This window comes from Loxodonta africana, chromosome 26 (assembly GCF_030014295.1).
Source record: "Loxodonta africana isolate mLoxAfr1 chromosome 26, mLoxAfr1.hap2, whole genome shotgun sequence".
Lineage (NCBI taxonomy): Eukaryota > Metazoa > Chordata > Mammalia > Proboscidea > Elephantidae > Loxodonta > Loxodonta africana.
In genome coordinates, this window is record NC_087367.1 from 46689410 (window position 1) to 46706849 (window position 17440).

Consider the following 17440-nt stretch of genomic DNA (forward strand, 5'->3'; position numbering starts at 1 on the left):
AAGAACAAGTTATTGGGGAAGGGCTCTTCTAGGATGGTGAAAGTTTTTTCTTACAGGAAACAGATGGTGTGCAGAAAAGTTTTAAAAACCCAAAGATGCACAGAAAAATCCTGCTCAGGATCAGCCAGGGAAGAAAAGAATGAGCTGCAAAGAGAAGCCTAACCTTGACTTTCTCCCCAAACTCAACACTATTCATGCCGTGCCTTTAAAATCCTATATTAAGGAATTACCCAGAGAATTTGCTTGGCCCCAGCCCTGTAGACATAACATGTTCTATGTCCTGATAGCAGGCGAAGGGCGGCAGCACTGGGAAATGGAAGACTGAGATGAGATCCAAGCTTGAGTCTTACACCCCTTGTTTTCTGCCACTAACTAGCCCTGTTAGCTTGGTCAGGTCACCTAGTTTCTGAATTGAAACTTCCTGTCTATAAAATAGGAAGCCCTGGTGGTATAGTGGTTAAATGCTACGGCTGCTAACCAAAGGGTCAGCAGTTTGAATCCACCAGGTACTCCTTGGAAACTCTATGGGGCAGTTCTACTCTGTCCTGCAGGGTCGCTATGAGTCAGAATCAACTCGACGGCACTGGGGTTTCTGGGTCTATAAAACGAAAAGTTTGAATTAAACCATCTCTGGGGTTCTTTCTAGCTATGACTTAGTGATTCTAAGATAATGTATAACTATCTGTGAAGAAACGTTAACGAGTCAAAAGCCCAAAGCCATCATCCTGGGCAAGGCTAGCTGCTGGGCTCTGGGGGCACCTGCTTTCTGAGCTTGGAGAGTCCTTTCAAGGAAGGTTACACACTTCCCTGAGGTTCTGTAGCCAGGCTGCCTTCCCTGGAGCTGCAATGGAGGAGCCCCAGTCAGATCTCAGCACTGAGCTCCCTCTGAGTCAAGAGACCTTTTCATACTTGGGGAAACTCCTTCCTGAGAAGCTGGTTCTGTCCCCACCACTGTCCCCAGCAGTGGAGGTAGCAGACGATCTGCTACTCCCAGAAGATGCTGCAGACTGGCTAGAAAGCCAAGCTGGGGCTCAAGGAATATCAGTAGCCCCTGCACCAGCCTCTCCTGAGCCAGCCACCTCCTGGACACTGTCATCCTCTGTCCCTTCTCAGAAGACCTACCCCAGCATCTATGGTTTCCATCTGGGCTTCTTGCATTCTGGGACAGCCAAGTCCATCACCTACATGTACTCCCCTGACCTTAACAAGCTGTTTTGACAGCTAGCAAAGACCTGTCCAGTGCAGCCGTGGGTCACCTCACCAACCCTGCCCAGCACCTGTGTTCACACCATGGCCATTTACCATAAGTCAGCATATGACGGCGGTTGTGCAGCACTGCCCCCACCTTGGGCGCTGCTCTGACTATAGCGATGGCCTCGTCCCTCCTCAGCACCTCATCCAGCGGGGAGAAAACCTGCGTGCTGAGTATTTGGAGGACACTATCACTCTTTGACATAGTGTGGGGTGCCCTATGAGCCACCAGAGGTCGGTGCCCTATGAGCCACCAGAGGTCGGTTCTGACTACCACCATCCACTTCATGTGTAACAGCTCCTGCAGCAACCCATCCTCACCATCATCACACTGGAAGACTCCAATGGTAATCTGCTGGGATGCAACAGGTTCGAGGTGCATATTTGTACCTGTCCTGGGAGAGGCAGATGTATAGAGGAAGACAATTTCCACATGAAGTGGGAGCCTTGCCCCGAGCTACCCTCTGGGAGGATCACTAAGCGAGTGCTGCCCACCAGCACCAGCTCCTCTACCAAGCCAAAGAAGCCGCCACTGGATGAAAGATATTTCACCCTTCAGATCCGTGGACATGAATGCTACAAGATGTTCTAGAGCTGAATGCGGCCTTGGAGCTGAAGGATGCCGAGGCTGGGAAGCAGCCAGAGGGGAGCAGGGCTCAATTCAGCCTTCCCAAGCCTTAGAAAGGGCAATCTACCTCCCACCATAAAAAAACAAACATTCAAGAGAGAAGGGCCTGACTCAGACTAAAGTCCTTCACTTCCTGTCCCCCACTTACATACCCTGGCCCTGCCCTCCTTTCCTATCATTTTGAAACTCACACGCTTGAACCCCTGCTTGATACAGGTGTGCCTCCAAAACACTCAGGAACCCTTCACTTACCTTGGCTTGGTCCTCCACTAAAGAAGCTGGCCTACACTGGTGTTTTGGTGGGCATAAGGGCAGCTGGGACACTCCAGCTTAGATTTTAAGGTTTTCGGTATAAGGAATGCTTGGGAGAGATAGGATGGCATTCCTGCAGGTAAGAATTAGATTTTAAAACCAGTCATAGAACTGGCCATACCTGGGTTGGAAGTCTAGGTCACCAGCAGACTAGCCAGGGAAACTATCTCAAGGTGTTTCATTTCTCCTGACAGCAATGTGCATGTCTATTAAATGCTGATACTACCACCTACCTTGTGGGGTTTGCCGTGAGGTTAATAAAATGATGTATCTGTATGACTCAAAGATCCCAGAGGGCTGGAAGTCACCAGGCTGCCTGGCCTTAAAATCGTCTTAGATTACATGTTATCTGGGATTTGGCCTCTGGGGAGTGCTGGTCCCCTGTCCCTGTTGGTTGATGGATTGACTGGGCAGCTGGTTAAGGGGAGGGAGTTTCCAAGTCCCTTTTCTGCTAGCCTAGCCAAGTCCTGTCTAGCCTCTTGGTAAACCTCAGCACCTAAAAGGAGACCTCACCCCATCCCACTCCCTGGAGGATTCCAGCTTTTACGTGGGATCCGTACCCACCACCATGTCTTACTGCCCCTAGATGCTCACAGTCTAATTTCTTTTTTTTTTTTTTGGAAGGCACGTTTGCATTCTTCGCCTGTATCCCCTCTACTCCCCTTTTTATACCCCATTTTTATCTGTTTCTTATTTTACAATAAAACTTTGCTGTCAAAAAAATATTAATGAGACTTTAAATTTCTTCTCAAACCATGTCATGGATTGAATTATGTCCCCCAAAAATGTGTGTAACAACTTGGTTAGGCTGGGATTCCCAGTGTTCTGTGGTTGTCCTCCATTTTGTGATTGTAATTTTATGTTAAAGAGGATTGGGGGGGGATTGTAGCACCCTTACCAGGTCACCTCCCTGATCCAATGTAAAGGGAGTTTCCCTGGGGTGTGGCCTGTACCACCTTTTATGCCTCAAGAGATAAAAAGGAAAGGGAAGCACGCAGAGAGCTGGGGACCTCATATCATCAAGAAAGCAGCACCGGGAGCAGAGGGCATCCTTTGGACCTGAGGCTGCTGCGCTGAGATGCTCCCAGACCAAGGGAAGACTGATGCATCACAAGAAACTTCCTTCAGAGTGGACACAGAAAGAAAGCCTTCCCCTGAAACCGGCGCCCTGAATTTGGATGTCTAGCCTACTGGACTGTGAGAGAATAAAATTCTCTTTGTTAAAGCGATCCACCTGTCATATTTCTGTTATAGCAGCACTAGATGACTAAGACTCCCTACACACACAGTATAAAAATGCCTTCTAAGTGAGAATTTTCCAGAGGCTTCAGAAATATCTACACAAATCACCTGATGAGAGAATTTCAGACTTGGGAGGAATCTTTAGAAACACCTGCCCCTTCACCAATCCCAGTGGACAGGTGAGAAAAATGAGGTTCAGAAAAGCGAAGAGAGCTGGGGTCACATAAAGAGGCAATGTTAACAAGCTGTTGTGACTACTGCTATCTAGTACTAGCAGGATTTTTTTCCCCCAAAATTTTTACATGTACAATTCAGTGACATTGATTACATTCAACACATCACACAATCATTACCACTATCCTTTTCCAGTTTATTCCACCATTAACAGAAACTCAGTGGCCCCTAAGCACCAACTTCCCCTTTCTCCTCCCTCCCACCCCTGCCAACCACTAATAAGCTCTGGTCTCTACGATCTGCCTATTTCATGTAAGAAGGATCATACAGTATCTTTCTGTGACTGACTTATCTTGCTTACCCAGTACCATCGAGTGTTAGCATAATGTTTTCCAGGTTCATCCACATTACAGCATGTATCAGGATTTCATTTTTTTGATGGCTGAATAATAGCCCACTGTTATGTATACTCCACATTTTCTTTATCCATTCACCTCCTGATGGACATTTCAGTTGTTTTCACCTTTTGGTTATTGTGAATTGTGCTGCAGTGAACACTGGTATACAGGTTGCTGTTTGCATCCTACTTTCAATTCTTTCAGCCATATGCTTAGGACTGGAACTGCGGGGTCATATGATAGTTCTGTGTTTAACTTATTTGAGGAACCACCAAACTGTTTTCCACAGTGACTGTGGCATCTTGCATTCCCACCAGCAATGGGCGAGGGTTCCAATTTCTCCACATCCTTTCCAACACCTGTTATTTTCCTCTTTTTTTTATTATACTCATTCTAGTGGAGGTGAGGTGGTATGGCATTGTGGTTTTGATTTGCATCTCCTTAATGACTAATAATGTTGAGCTAGCACCAGCAGAATTTTAGGATTCGTCATCGGTAGTAAAACAAGCTCATCAGTTCATTTGAAAACAGACAGAAATAAACCTCAAATAACCTGAGCACAGAACACGAACTGCAAGAGGAAGCAGGTGACTGGGGTACTGCCACCAAAAGCAGTGTACTCTGCCTGGGTCAGGGTCAAAGCTGAGGGCCTCATTATACACGGTGACCTCCCCATCACTGGCAATGGCACCCATCTCCCTCAAACATCATGTCTACAAAATTCATTTCAAACAACAGCCACCTAGTTATTTCCAAAGAGAGAATGGACGAATGAACCCTGGCTCGTAAGGTCAATAAAACTGATGTTCAAGTTTTGGGTTGTTGAAAACCCCAATCAACATCCCCCCTTTCTTTGTCTTGCTAAACACAAGCTTGTTTTGAGCAACATTTTTCAGGACGTCACAGCAGGTAGTGGCTCTATCCACTGAACTAGCCCAAGCTACACCTCAAAGCATGAGCAGACTGAAGAGATCACGTCCTTCAACCCATCCAAGACTCGACATTTCCCAGCCGATGATTTCACCTAATTCCATTTTAGGAGTGAGGGGTCCCACTACACGCACATCTGATGGAAGGTGATTTAAAATACGGACCTCCAAGTATGGGCATGGGAGGGCTATGGGCAGAGAGTTCCTGGTACCAAACCCAACCCCCGACACCACTGGAAACAAAAAGCTCCCGAGCCCCTTAGACAGGGAGCACGTAGCCTTATGGTCACTAGACCCCATGTTGCTCCTTGTCTGTGCAACCAATAAATTTCCACTTTCTGTTTCCCTTGCAACTGGTGGTGTGGCATCCGTCCATCTTACTTCGATCTGCTAATAGGACAGGACGAGAACCCTCGTTTGGTTACAGATTTTGGGACTCTGGCTGGGACCTGTGGACTCCGAAACCTGGGCGGTGAGCATCCAGACCCCCGCAACCCCTTAAGGTGCACCCCAACCCCATTTGGTCGGTAAGGAGTTTCGGGTGGCCACCATGATCCCTGCCCTGGGATGAGGTCCACCGGGTCCCCACCTCAGCTCAGAAACAGAAACTCGAAACTGGATGGGAAAGTCCTCTGAATTAATGTAAAAGCATATGTGGCACCAGTTTCTTCCACTGGTCACCTGAGGGGAGTTACAGTCCTCCCTGAGGGGGGTTACAGTCCCCACGGAGAGCTAAGCAAAGAAGAGGGTGGCGACAACACAGTCCTAAGGCCTGACCCCAAGGGTTGTAAAACAAGGTAAGTGGGGGTCATGGCCACTGCCACCCATCCTCAGCCTAGCTGGGGTCCCATCCCATCTGAAACCAAGGGTATCAGGTCACTCTGCCATCAGCAACGATCTTTGTCCATCTGTGATCACCCAAGGTTAATGGGTAGTTGATAGAGGGTATTCAAGTCCCTCAGAGATTGCCCTGCCATAGCGACGATCTTTCTTTTGGAACACTCTTTTCTTCTTTCCCTTTCTTTCTCTCTGTCTCTGCTCTCCGACAGCAGAAAAGGGGTAATTTAATTTATGGTCACTGATTTCTGGTTAAGTCCTGGTTTTGGTTTTTAGTTTAGGGGACGTCCTTTTTGCATTGGTATTCTTTGCCTGATGGGCACTCCTCTAGGTTGGTGGGGGGCATCCCTCTGTCTGAATACATTTAAAACTGGTGTTCTTTGTCTGTGTGTCTTCGTGTGAGTGTGTAGGTGTAGGAATAGGGATAATCCTAAATTCCAAAGCATTCACCCTTAAGGTATACTTCAGAGAACTGAGATAAATTCGGTTGTAATTGTAAAAGAAAAAAAAGTCCACCGTCCTGCCGCCAGGGATGATGATGAACAGCCCTTACAACTCTAGCAGCGGGTGCAGCTCCCTCCTGGACCTGTGCCAGGTGTGGACAAAGGGTAGAGAATTAACCAGGGAAGGCAGTTCAAATATCCTGGGAATTTTCCCCGCCATCACCCCATACGAGGCGGGGGACACCCTACAGAGGGAAAAATGCGGCCCTGGGTGCCGCAAAGCCAGAACAGAGCCAACAGGGAGGGCTAGACCCCGGCCAGCATCTCCTCCACCAAACAACTCCTGTGGTGAACAGGGGCCAGTTCCCTTTAGTACAGGGGTCCTGATTAACTGGAAGAATAACACCTCAAGATGTCGAGAGAAACCAAAAAAACTGTATGAACTGTTTACTGCCATCTTTAAGTCTTTTCATTCCACCTGGGCAGGCTGTTAATCTCTCTTAAGCACCTTCTTCCCTGCCGGAAGAGACGACAAGGCTAGGGAAGAAGTCCAGAGGCGACATGATGCTCAACGGACCAAAGATGTCGTCGATGACATCTTCCCCCTTCAAGGTCCCACTGGGACCACGATCACACAGTGGAATACGGTAGGCTCACCTGATATCAGGACGGCCTTTTAATAGGCCTTAGACAGGCAGTGCCTAAACTCTTAGATTAGAACAAAGTATATGAAATTAACCAGTGTAAAGATGAAGACAGTGCAACCTTCCTCGAAAGAGTTATAGAGCCTTTAGACAATATACTGATCAAGATCCAAAAGACCCAACAAATTCTCACATGGTCAGTAATATTTTTATAAGACAGTCTGCCCCGGATATCGGGAACCAACTTCACAAAATAGAGGGAGGAGTAACTATGAGTATCGAACACCTGGTTGAGTTGGCGTTCAAGGCCTACAACAACAGAGAAGAAGACAAAGACAGGAAGTGCCAGGTTGACCTACCAGCAACAGCAACAACAGTACAGAAATGGTATAGGCCTCATAAGAGGAAAAGACCCACGGACCCTAGAGAGGCCTGGCCCTGACCCCTGCTGGGAGAGAACCAGTGTGCATACTGTGAGCAAGAGGGCCACTGACAAAGACAGTGTCCCAAGAGAGAGTGAGTACCAAGTACCCAATACCAGACCTCTCCCAGTCGGGAATCCCAGCACATCGGTCCAATCTGTTGCCACTCCAGATTCAGCCAGCCCTCCTCCCCTCTGTCACTGGGAAACTCCATCCGCCACGACTGTGTCTGGACGGTGGGCCTGGTCCATGCCAGCTCTCCAGACCCACAAAATCAACCTCTAAGAGATGCCAGTTTAGAGACCTTCAGAGGTGGGAATAGCTTCCTCGAGGGTAGCCAAAGGAGACTGGGCTATGCAGTTGTCAGCCACACCGAGGTCCTCAAGACAAACGCTCTCCCAAATGGAAACTCAGCCCAAAAAGCTGAGCTGGTTGTGGTGATCCAGGCCTTGCAGCTGGCCAAGTCCAAGTTGAGTGACCATCTATATAGATTCAGAGTACGTGTTGTCAGTTTTACATGTATATGAGACTTTGTAGAAGTAAAGAGAGCTTTTAAATTGGGTCAGTAAAGAAATCAAACACGGCCAACAGATTATATAACTCCTTGAGGCGGTGTCACTCTCCACTGCTCTGGCTGTGGTACCCTGCAAAGGACATCAACAAGAAGATGCAGTAGTGGCCCAAGGCCACCAAAGGGCCAGCTTATAGGCCAAGTGAGCAGCGAGAATGGTGACCCCAAGAATAGTGACTGATTCTACCTTTCCAAAAGCTACAAAAGACCTTTATAGTTACAAAAATAGGGGCTGGACAAGGAAGATTAACAGCTGATGAGGCTTAGAAGAGTAAAAGGGTAGAAGCAAGAAGAATGAAGAGGAAACAAAAATGTGAGAAGGAATTAGAAAGAAAGAGAAGAAAAGGAGGGATGTTTCCTGACTGGACTGTCCTGGGTTTCCAGGAAAAACCTAAATGTAAATATATTGATTTATTCTGCTACTGGATCAGGTTTTAGAGTCTTATGAACAGCTGGCTCTGCACTGCTTGTCATTCTATAAGGTCCCTCTCAATATTAAAGACCACTACTTAAAAAAAAAAAAAAAAGAGAGAGACAATAAGATCTTGAAAGCATAAGAAGAGACTAAGTACCAGGAATATGTTCCGGAAAAAGATTACAAGAAAAAGGTAAACTGGACTATTGAAGCCCACCGGGCCAAGCTTTACCAAAAAAAGAAAAACCTAATTAGCATGGGCTAAGACCCTTCCCTTGGCTCTGTTCAAGACTAGGGTTGCACCTCAAACCAATATTAAGGTAAGCCTTTGTGAGCTTATGTATAGGCGTCCCCTCCTCCGTAACTTGTGGGAGAGCTTCATTACTCTGGGTCCTGAGGATACCTTAGAGGCTAGAGACATGCACAAAGCTAACTCGCTATTAAACAATATTTGTATTCTGTGGAAGAGGTGCTTGACTCTCTTTACAGGTACACGTCGTGACAGACTTTTCCACAACCTGAAGTCTCCCTCGCTGTGTCAAGACCTAGAGCACTACAGACCCGGCAAGAGAACAAGCCCCCGGCACTGCAATCAAGATCACCAAAAAGGGAGAGTAGATCCACAACTCTCCCATCGAGCCGGCTGCTACTCACGATACCGACCAACAAGCCCTGCAGAACGGTAAGAATGGACAAGACAGTAACAATTGAAAAAGTCAGGCTTCAGAAGATTTAAAGCGATAGACAATTGTGCCAGTTGACTGTCGTTCCCTGGCAATTGTACAGGTTGTTATTCATGTCTCTGTTCAAGTTTACCACCTATATGCGGCCTTATATCCTCCTTGTTTATTTCCTGCGTCTCTCCAGAAGAAAAACAGGGCCCCCAGAATAACAAGATAATTATCTCATAAGCACCTCAAATACTCTCCACTTAAAAGATCACTGGGACTGCTTCACCCCTCCCACCAGAACTAAAGGCAATGTGGAGGCAGTCCCGATCCAAGTGCCCCCACCTCCTAAAAACACCACTAGATTCCCCGTGCGATGGGTCTCCCCCTGGGCCCATCTTTCGTTAATTATAATAAGGACTTTGTGCAAGACAATCCAGAGTCTCACTGGCTCTGCTGCTAAAACCCCAGATAATTAGAATGAGACAACTTATCTGCAGGCTAATCTGACCAACCAAGTCTGTTACATAGTGGTACCTACTGAGGAAAAAATCCAAGAATTTCCCAAGAACTTTTTATTTACTCCTTGATTATTGTTTGCCCAACAACATGGGGCCTATACCCCTGGGCACACTCATTTACCTCCGAAACACATTTACAATGCCACACACACACACAAAAAAACCCAAAGCCCCGAGTGCCAAGTGTACTAACCTGGGCTTTGTGGTCCCCTGGCCCCGAACTTGTGGAGCAGCACTTGGCTCGAACGAGCTGGTGCCACCCTCAGTGGTTGTGCCATCACTGGATCTCTGTGTGCCCCCGGTAGACGTGTCTGAGTGTATGGGTCTGGCTCATGCCTAGGTGACCATAGCCTGGCTTGTCGTTGTCCTGGCTGTGAATGGACAGCTTCTTACATTGGCCCTGTCACAACCACGGGTCCATGTTCCCTAGGATTTTTGTTTCTCTCAGGAACCAGTGTCTGCATGTACTGGGCCTCCCAGTGAGCCTCAGGTTATAGACTAAAGAGGGCACTGGGTTTAATCCTAACTGGGGCAGGATCAGTAACAGGGCTCCTGGCCCCTTGTTGAGGACTCAAGTCCCTCCATAATAAACAACTACACAAGTTCAACCAAGGCCCAAATTCACAAAATATCTAAGATATAGTAAAGGCAACACTCCCGAATTTAACATGGTATCTTCCCCTTCTAAGATCTTTGGCCACGGTCATCCTGCTGCTTATATTCAGGTCTTGTTTGTTTAACCTTTTAGTAATGTTTTTGTCTTCCAGGCTTCAGAAGTTACACCTACAAATGATGCTACAATGCAGATATCACCCCATCTTCCCCGAGCAGGTTCCAGCTAGAGCCCAGTTCTACACCAGCACCCCTGGCCAGCAAGAAGCTACAGAAGAAGAAACCTTGGGCCCTAAACCCCTTCTTAGATTAAAAGAAACCTGTTTTGTTAGAGGGGGGATTGAAAACCCCAATCAACAGCCCTCCCCCCCTTTCTTTGTCTTGCTAACCACAAGCTTGTTTTGAGCAACATTTTTCAGGAACTCTCCATTCACTGAACTAGCCCAAGCTACACCTTGAAGCATGCGCAGATTGAAGAGATCACGTCAGTCCTTCAACCCACCCCGGACAGACCATCACCAGAAAGAACGATTTTTCCCAGCCCATGATTTCACCCAATTCCATTTTAGAAGTGAAGGGTCCCGCTACATGCACATCTAACGGAAGATGATTTAAAATCCGGACCTCCAAGTATGGGCATGGGAGGGCTATGGGCAGAGAGTTCCCAGTACCAAACCCAATCCCCGATGCCACTGGAAACAAAAAGCTCCCCAGCCCCTTAGACGGGGAGCACGTGGCCTTAGGGTCACTAGACCCCACCTTGCTCCTTGACGGCGCAGGCAACAAATTTCCACTTCCTGTTTCCCTTGCAACTGGTGGTGTGGTGTCCGTCTGTCTTATTTCGATCGGCTAACAGGACAGGCAAACCCTGGTGGTGTAGTGGTTAGGTGCTACAGCTGTTAACCAAAGGGTCGGCAGTTCGAATTCACCAGGCGCTCCTTGGAAACTCTATGGGGCAGCTCTACTCTATCCTATAGGGTCTCTATGAGTCGGAATCGACTCGACAGCACTAGGTTTGGTTTGGTTAATAGGACAGGACAAGAACCAAGTTACGTTGTGAATACAATCTCAAAAGGACAGAATTTAAGAAAATCCATACTTATCAGGAAGTTTCAAGTTTTAGAAGAAACTGATTTTAGAATGACTTTGACCTGCCTTCTGTGCCAGCCCTGAAGAATAGTGACTAATTAACCAACATTATTTTTACTAATACTCGCACCCCTATCTTCAGGGCATGTAATTACTGGATATTGATCAGGTTTAAAAGTCACACCTATATGTCCAGAATCCCACCCATGTGTGTAGACTAGCTTTACATGCAAAGAATTAGGAGTTACGAAGTTACTGGGAATTTTGATTTGACTCATGATTTCAACTTCACGTTCAATTAACCAATTTATGCAAAGTGCTTTAAAAACCTGTATTATGATATTTAATAGGTTACATTCTGCCTTCTCCTCCACTACACACACACACACACAGACAAAACATGCAAAGTAACCACAACCATCTCTCAGTCCCCACAATACCCATTATTCCAACCTTATGTAAACACTTCGGCCTTCACAACTATTTTCTTCGAGCTTTTCTTTGACAGAGATCTCACAAAGCCTCTCAAGATCTTCCAGACTAGAGGCTACACACTGCTGGTTTGCCAGCTCCATTACTGCATCTCCTCCAGGAATTCCCAGAGTCAGCAGTGCCACCTGCTGGTAGGGAGGGCACAATCTGCTTTCTGGAAGCCTACGGGTGACAGGAATGGCAGCCTGTATCTCTGTTTTTGTGAGCCTTTCTTTTCTAGAGCACATCGTAAGTATAAGCTATACCTGAGATATGTAACCTCCACAGGAGCCTTCACTGTGACTGGCAGGTCATCCAGAAGCCACGTAAAGCAATGCCAGGCTAGCCAACAATGAGGCACTTCTGCCTGGAAATGCCTCCTCAATGTTGCAAATGCAAGAGCCTCACTGAATTCAACATTTCCTGGCTTTCCTTTTCTCCCACTGCTTCAGTATCAGATAATAGCACTCCCAGCCCCGACCTGTGGCTCTGCTATCTAACTCCATCTCACATCCTAAGGAAGGTGCTCAGACCCCTCTCAACATGAATGCTCTTGTATTTACGCAATGTGACACAGATCCCTCTCAAAGGACACTTACTACTTAGGCATGCAGGTCGGACTCTAATCTCTTTCATGCGCTCTCCATCCTCCTGGTGCCTAGCCCAAGGGACAGAAATGACAGAAAGGAAATGATTTTGTTGTTGTTTTGAAAGTAAAACTAGTGAGCTTTCATTAATTCAAAGCATAAAACCTTGTGTTATAGGTCACTGATGTTGTGTCCCTCAAGATGAACTCAGCCTGCCAATCTTCCTGGCTTCCCTTCCTTAACCTGATCAGTGTTTTTCAAGCTTTTCAAAGCCCCTTCCGTAGGCTTAACATAAGAACTGCATGCCCTTTGTGTAGTTTTCACAGGCAGTCCCCAGTTACAAATGTCCGACTAATGTACAACCTGTAGTTACAAACCATTCCCCGAAAAGCCTATTAATATTAAAAATTTGAGGTATATACAAAGGTTCGTAATAATAAACTGGTGCTACTTTGCAAAGTGCATTAAAACACTGTTATTATTACCATATTATCATGTTAAAGATATTTTAGTCTATCTGGAAATGATTCTTTAATGTTTATGTACAGAAAAGGAACACTACATGCTAAGACAAACGTTTGATTAACTGACGTTAGGTACAAACCGTACCTAACTGTTCTGTCTTATGTACAAATTCAACTTAAAGACAGATTTAGGAACAGAACTCCTTCATAATCAGGGGACTGCCTGCATGACAAAAATGACATTTTTTTCTTTAGACCTAAAAGCATATACTTTTTCAAGTGATACCACCTCTCTCAACCTTCAGGATTCCTTCCCCCACCATTAATACCAACTTAAAAATTTTAGGTAAAATTTTAAGTCATTCCCAATAATTTGCTTTGTGTTCCAAACTATTAGCCGACAACCTATATTTCACTTTACTAGGGACAGTTGTTATGCTCCGAGCCAGCCAGAGCTTCGCAGTAACTTCTCCTTTTACATTCATTCACCTCAGAGTTCTCATCTCCCTAAAAAATGTTAAGTGCTCCCTCTTTTTTTTTTTTTTAACTTGCCAAGCTAATTGACTTCCTATCAAGTGTAGACATTTTGCCAGGATGCAGGGGTGGATTAACCAGTAAGCAAGGTACCCACGGGATTACAGTAAACAAGGTGTGCAATAGGCTTAATTGTGTTTACTTACTAATCAGTAGTGCACAATTTCTCGGGGGTTTCACCATATGCTGAAAAACAGGTAAAACTGTGACTATAGCTTAGTAAGCAGGCACAACTAAAACCGTGTGTACCTTGCTTATTGGATAATCCATTTCTGGAGTATGTCTTAGATGTTTGAAAATCGTACTATTTCCTAAAGAAACAAATTTGTAGGGAGAAGAGGAATAAAAGGGCTTTGAAAAGGTATCAGGATGTCTCCAAGGAATCATGTAAAAATAAAGATCTTTGTCAATCTCATGCCAGAACAACTTCTTAGTGGATTACATTGAAACTCCAGAATACAGTAAAATTAACACTAGTTAACCACTGGAAAACTGAAGGGACTTTTTATGTTTCACTGTAAGGATGTACAGTATGCCCTTGCTATTGCAGGTCTGGGGGAATGGAGAAGACAGGTTTTAATCTGCTCTTAAACTCCTGCACACACCTCCCCTTTTCAAAGCATGGTTTACAAGAGATATTCCCTCCCCACACATCCCTCTTTTGCCAGCCAAAAGGTCTTCTTCAAACACACACTTTCAAAGAACTGAGGAATTCTGAAGAGGCTTAATTTAGACCCTGCCTTCCTCTCCCTACAACCCATTAACGTGCAGAAAATGAGTAATTACCCGCTTGAACAGCCCCAGAAAAACCTCAGTTTACAGCGACCCCCTACCCCACACACACGCACACAAAATCTGTCTTCTTGAAGAAGAATCTCAGCGTGCTGATCTGGTCTGCAGTTCACTGCAGGCATTTCCTTCCTCACAATTTACCAGTCAGACATCAGTTAAGCGTCTCATTTAGACCTGCTCCGCCAGCGCCCAGCTGCTTAGACCATTTTTACCCCTATAACGAATCTCTTGGTCCCTTCAGCCCACTCAGAGCGCCCAACTGCGGTGAACCTGGGCCCGGGGCTCGCCTGCAGGTCCAGCGGGCAGAGAAGCTTCTTCAGGCGGCACTCGGGCCCGGTCCCCGGGTCACGCCGCCCCCACCCTGCCCGCACCGGGGCAGAGAGCGCTTCTGCACAGCTGCGCCTGCGATTCGGCGTCGCTCACAGCCTCCGGATCAGTGCGGGTCCCGGGGCTTCAGAGGTTCGAGTCCCAAGGGCTTGGCCACTTTAACGTGACACTACATTTTTTCCTTCGTTTTCCCAGGTGCCGAATCCCGCTGCATTACAGCTACCTGCTGCTGGGCCCGAGTCCGGGTCCGCGCCTGGAACGCCCCCACCTCACCACTAGCACCCTTTACCTGGGGAAGGGGCAGATGCCAGCATCCCTCTGGGCGGGAAACAAAGGCGGAGGCGACGCTGCCAGGTGGACAAATCCCCTCGGGGGGCCCAGTCTCCGCGGTGGGGAGGGTGTAGAGGTGCGTAACAGGGTACGAAAGGGAAACCGAGGCACCGAGGGGTGGCTGAGCCTGGGTCTGCGGCCACCTCAGAAGCGGGGCTCCCGGGGGGCGGGTTAGCCACAGACTACCCCCGCCCCGCCCCACCCTGCCATCCCGCTCACCCCGACCCAGCGAAGGTGAGGCAGGACCGGCAGCCCTGCGGCGTGGCTCACCTCAGGACAAGCGCTCTGGCTTCCTCCGAGGGCGCGAGAGAAAGTCCCGCCGCTCGCGCACGCGCACTAGCGCTCTCGCGCCTTCTCCCCTCTGGCCCTCGCGCGCGCCCCTCCGACCAGGCTCTGGCCCGCCCCGGCCCTGTCCGTCAGCGTCCGCGAGAGCCAATCAGCTCGCACGGCAGGCCCAGCGCCGGTCACGTGGCCACACCAGCCAATCACTAAATTGCCCTCAGCAGCGCCGGCTCCAAAGTCCCTGGGGGTTAGGTTGCTACAGCGCCCAGGGGGTGCGAGGTGTGCACAAAAGACTGAGCCTGCGTGTTCGGGGACTGAGAAGCGCTCGATTGATAGTTTGCTACATCTGTTAGTTTCTAAAATCCTAATATGAATAGTCATCACCTGGGTATCTTGTTAAACTGCGGATTCTGATCCAGTAAGTTTGGGGTACAGACCTGAGATTCCACCTTTCTAACTGGCTCCCAGGTGGTGGTGATGATGCTCCTGGTCTGAGGACCACCCTTGAGGAGCAAGATTTTAAGGACATCTGTCAGAAAGCCTCGGTTTTGCACCTGCCCCATGTTATCTTCAAGTTTTGAGACCTCTTCCTCCAGTGATGCAGAGCATTCCAGTGACTGACTAAGCACGGGGTGTCCTGGTGACGCTCATAGTTTGGGCACCAGCTGAGGAAAAAAAACCGCTAACCAAACCCACTGCTATGGTGTCGATTTGGACTCATACGACCCTACAGGACAGAGTAGAACTGCCCCATAGGGTTTCCAAGGCTGTAAATCTTTAGGGAAGCAGACTGCTTTGTCCCAGGAGCAGCTGGTGGATTGGAACCCCTGACCTTTCACTGCTGTGTTTAATTTCCACACCACCCACCTTGGGCTAAGGGACAACAACCTATGCCAACTTGGGGTTGGAGTGTGGAAAGTAGAAATGGAGACTGTATGATCCTTGGAGATAACAGGACTGTCTTTGTTCTAAAATATTGGGCATGTGTTTCTGAGTGGCCGCTGTGCCAGACTCTGGCATAAAGTCCCCCCTACTTTATGGAATTTACAGCCTGTCAGAGAACTACAAGGGTAAGTTCAGGAAGAGAGCTTCGAGTATAGGAAAAACATGCAGGGACCTAATGGTTGCAGCAGAAGCGAGAGTGGTTGTAAACTAACCCTGCCTTAGAAGTCTTGAATATTTTCCAGATGCTCTTCTGTAATTCCAGAGTCAGGATGTCAAGAAGGCCGTTGCCTCCACCATCTCTCAAACTTGACCTGAACTTAGTGTACAGACTGGCCATCTAGAAGCTTTGTGGTTCAGCACAGCCAAACTCTTATTACCCGGTGTTGTACTGATGTGGCTCGAAAGTCTAAATGCTAAATTCTCCAAAACCTTCAGACCAGGTGGTGTGGTATTCCACCACATTGCTTCAAGCAGTTATCACTCATTATTCATCAAGGGGACTAAACTGCCACTTAGAGAAAACTTCATCCTTGTCAGTGTGTCTTATCAGCGCTAGAAGTGAAGCCCAACTGGTAACCTCAGACATTGTTCATCATATTGCTCAGTATCAGAGCAGGCATAGCACAAAATTCAGAGTTTCTGGGAACACATTAAATCAATACCGCACTAGTTCTGGTTACAGCAGGAATAAACAGATGTCCGACCAAGAAAAATACATTTGAAGTCTCAAAGAAAATTTCCTTTGCTGTCTTCTAATGTCGCTATGAGTCAGAATCAACTCGATGGCAATGGGTTTGGTTTGGGTTGGTTTGAGCATTAAACTGGAGGAGTCCTGGTGGCTCAGTGGTAAAGTGCTCAACTGTTAACCAGAAGGTCAGTGGTTTAAACCTACCAGCCGTTTTCATGGGAAGAAGATGTGGCAACCTGCTTCTGTGAAGATTACAACCTTGGGAATCCTATGTGGCAGTTCTACTCTGTCGTATAGGGTCGTTATAAGTCAGAATTGACTCAACGGCAACGGGTTTGGTTTTGGGTTTATCATTAAAGCAGTGGTTCTCAAGCCTGACTGTACAGTAAAGGTTTTTAAGGGTATAGATTTTTGGGTCCCTGTGCCCAGAGATTCTGATTTGGGTGAGGCGTGGAATCTGGGTAGCTATAGGTTTAAAAGACTCCACAGGTGATTTCCTATCCAGCATGTGTGAGAACACCTGCATAAGTTGCTACATCAGTAGAGTCATTCTTTCACAAGGAAAAGTCAGCTCTGCAACACAGATCACTAATGACATGAAGACTGTGAAAACAGAGGGCATTTTCCACATAATACATGAGAATAGATAAGACCAAAAATAATTCATAGGACATAAATACGCCAAAGACAATTCAGCGGTACAAATTGAAAAGCCAGGTCCACAACTCAGTTTCATTCTAGTTGATTAGCTAAATATTTCAAAAAGAACCTATTATCTTTGTTAACTACGCCAAGCTGACCAGCTCTCTAGTGATATCTGCACTTATTCTATGCCCCTCTTACCAAAAGCAAATTCCTGGTTGA

General features: G+C 47.1%; 1 protein-coding gene and 1 pseudogene across 2 annotated transcripts in view; one reads left to right on the forward strand and one right to left on the reverse strand.

Moving 5' to 3' along the window:
- TMEM108 (transmembrane protein 108) overlaps positions 1-15012 on the reverse strand; it is a 419061-nt gene extending 404049 nt beyond the window's left edge. Inside the window, exon 1 of one of the 2 annotated variants that reach the window (XM_023538842.2) lies at positions 14932-15012. The gene's annotated coding sequence lies outside the window, so the exon portion shown is untranslated. Of the gene's footprint in view, positions 1-14620; positions 14844-14931 lie in introns of those variants that run through there. The other variant, XM_064277300.1, reaches the window with a different exon arrangement.
- LOC100671320 (cellular tumor antigen p53-like) lies at positions 847-2154 on the forward strand (annotated as a pseudogene).
- Positions 15013-17440: the final 2428 nt, after the last annotated feature.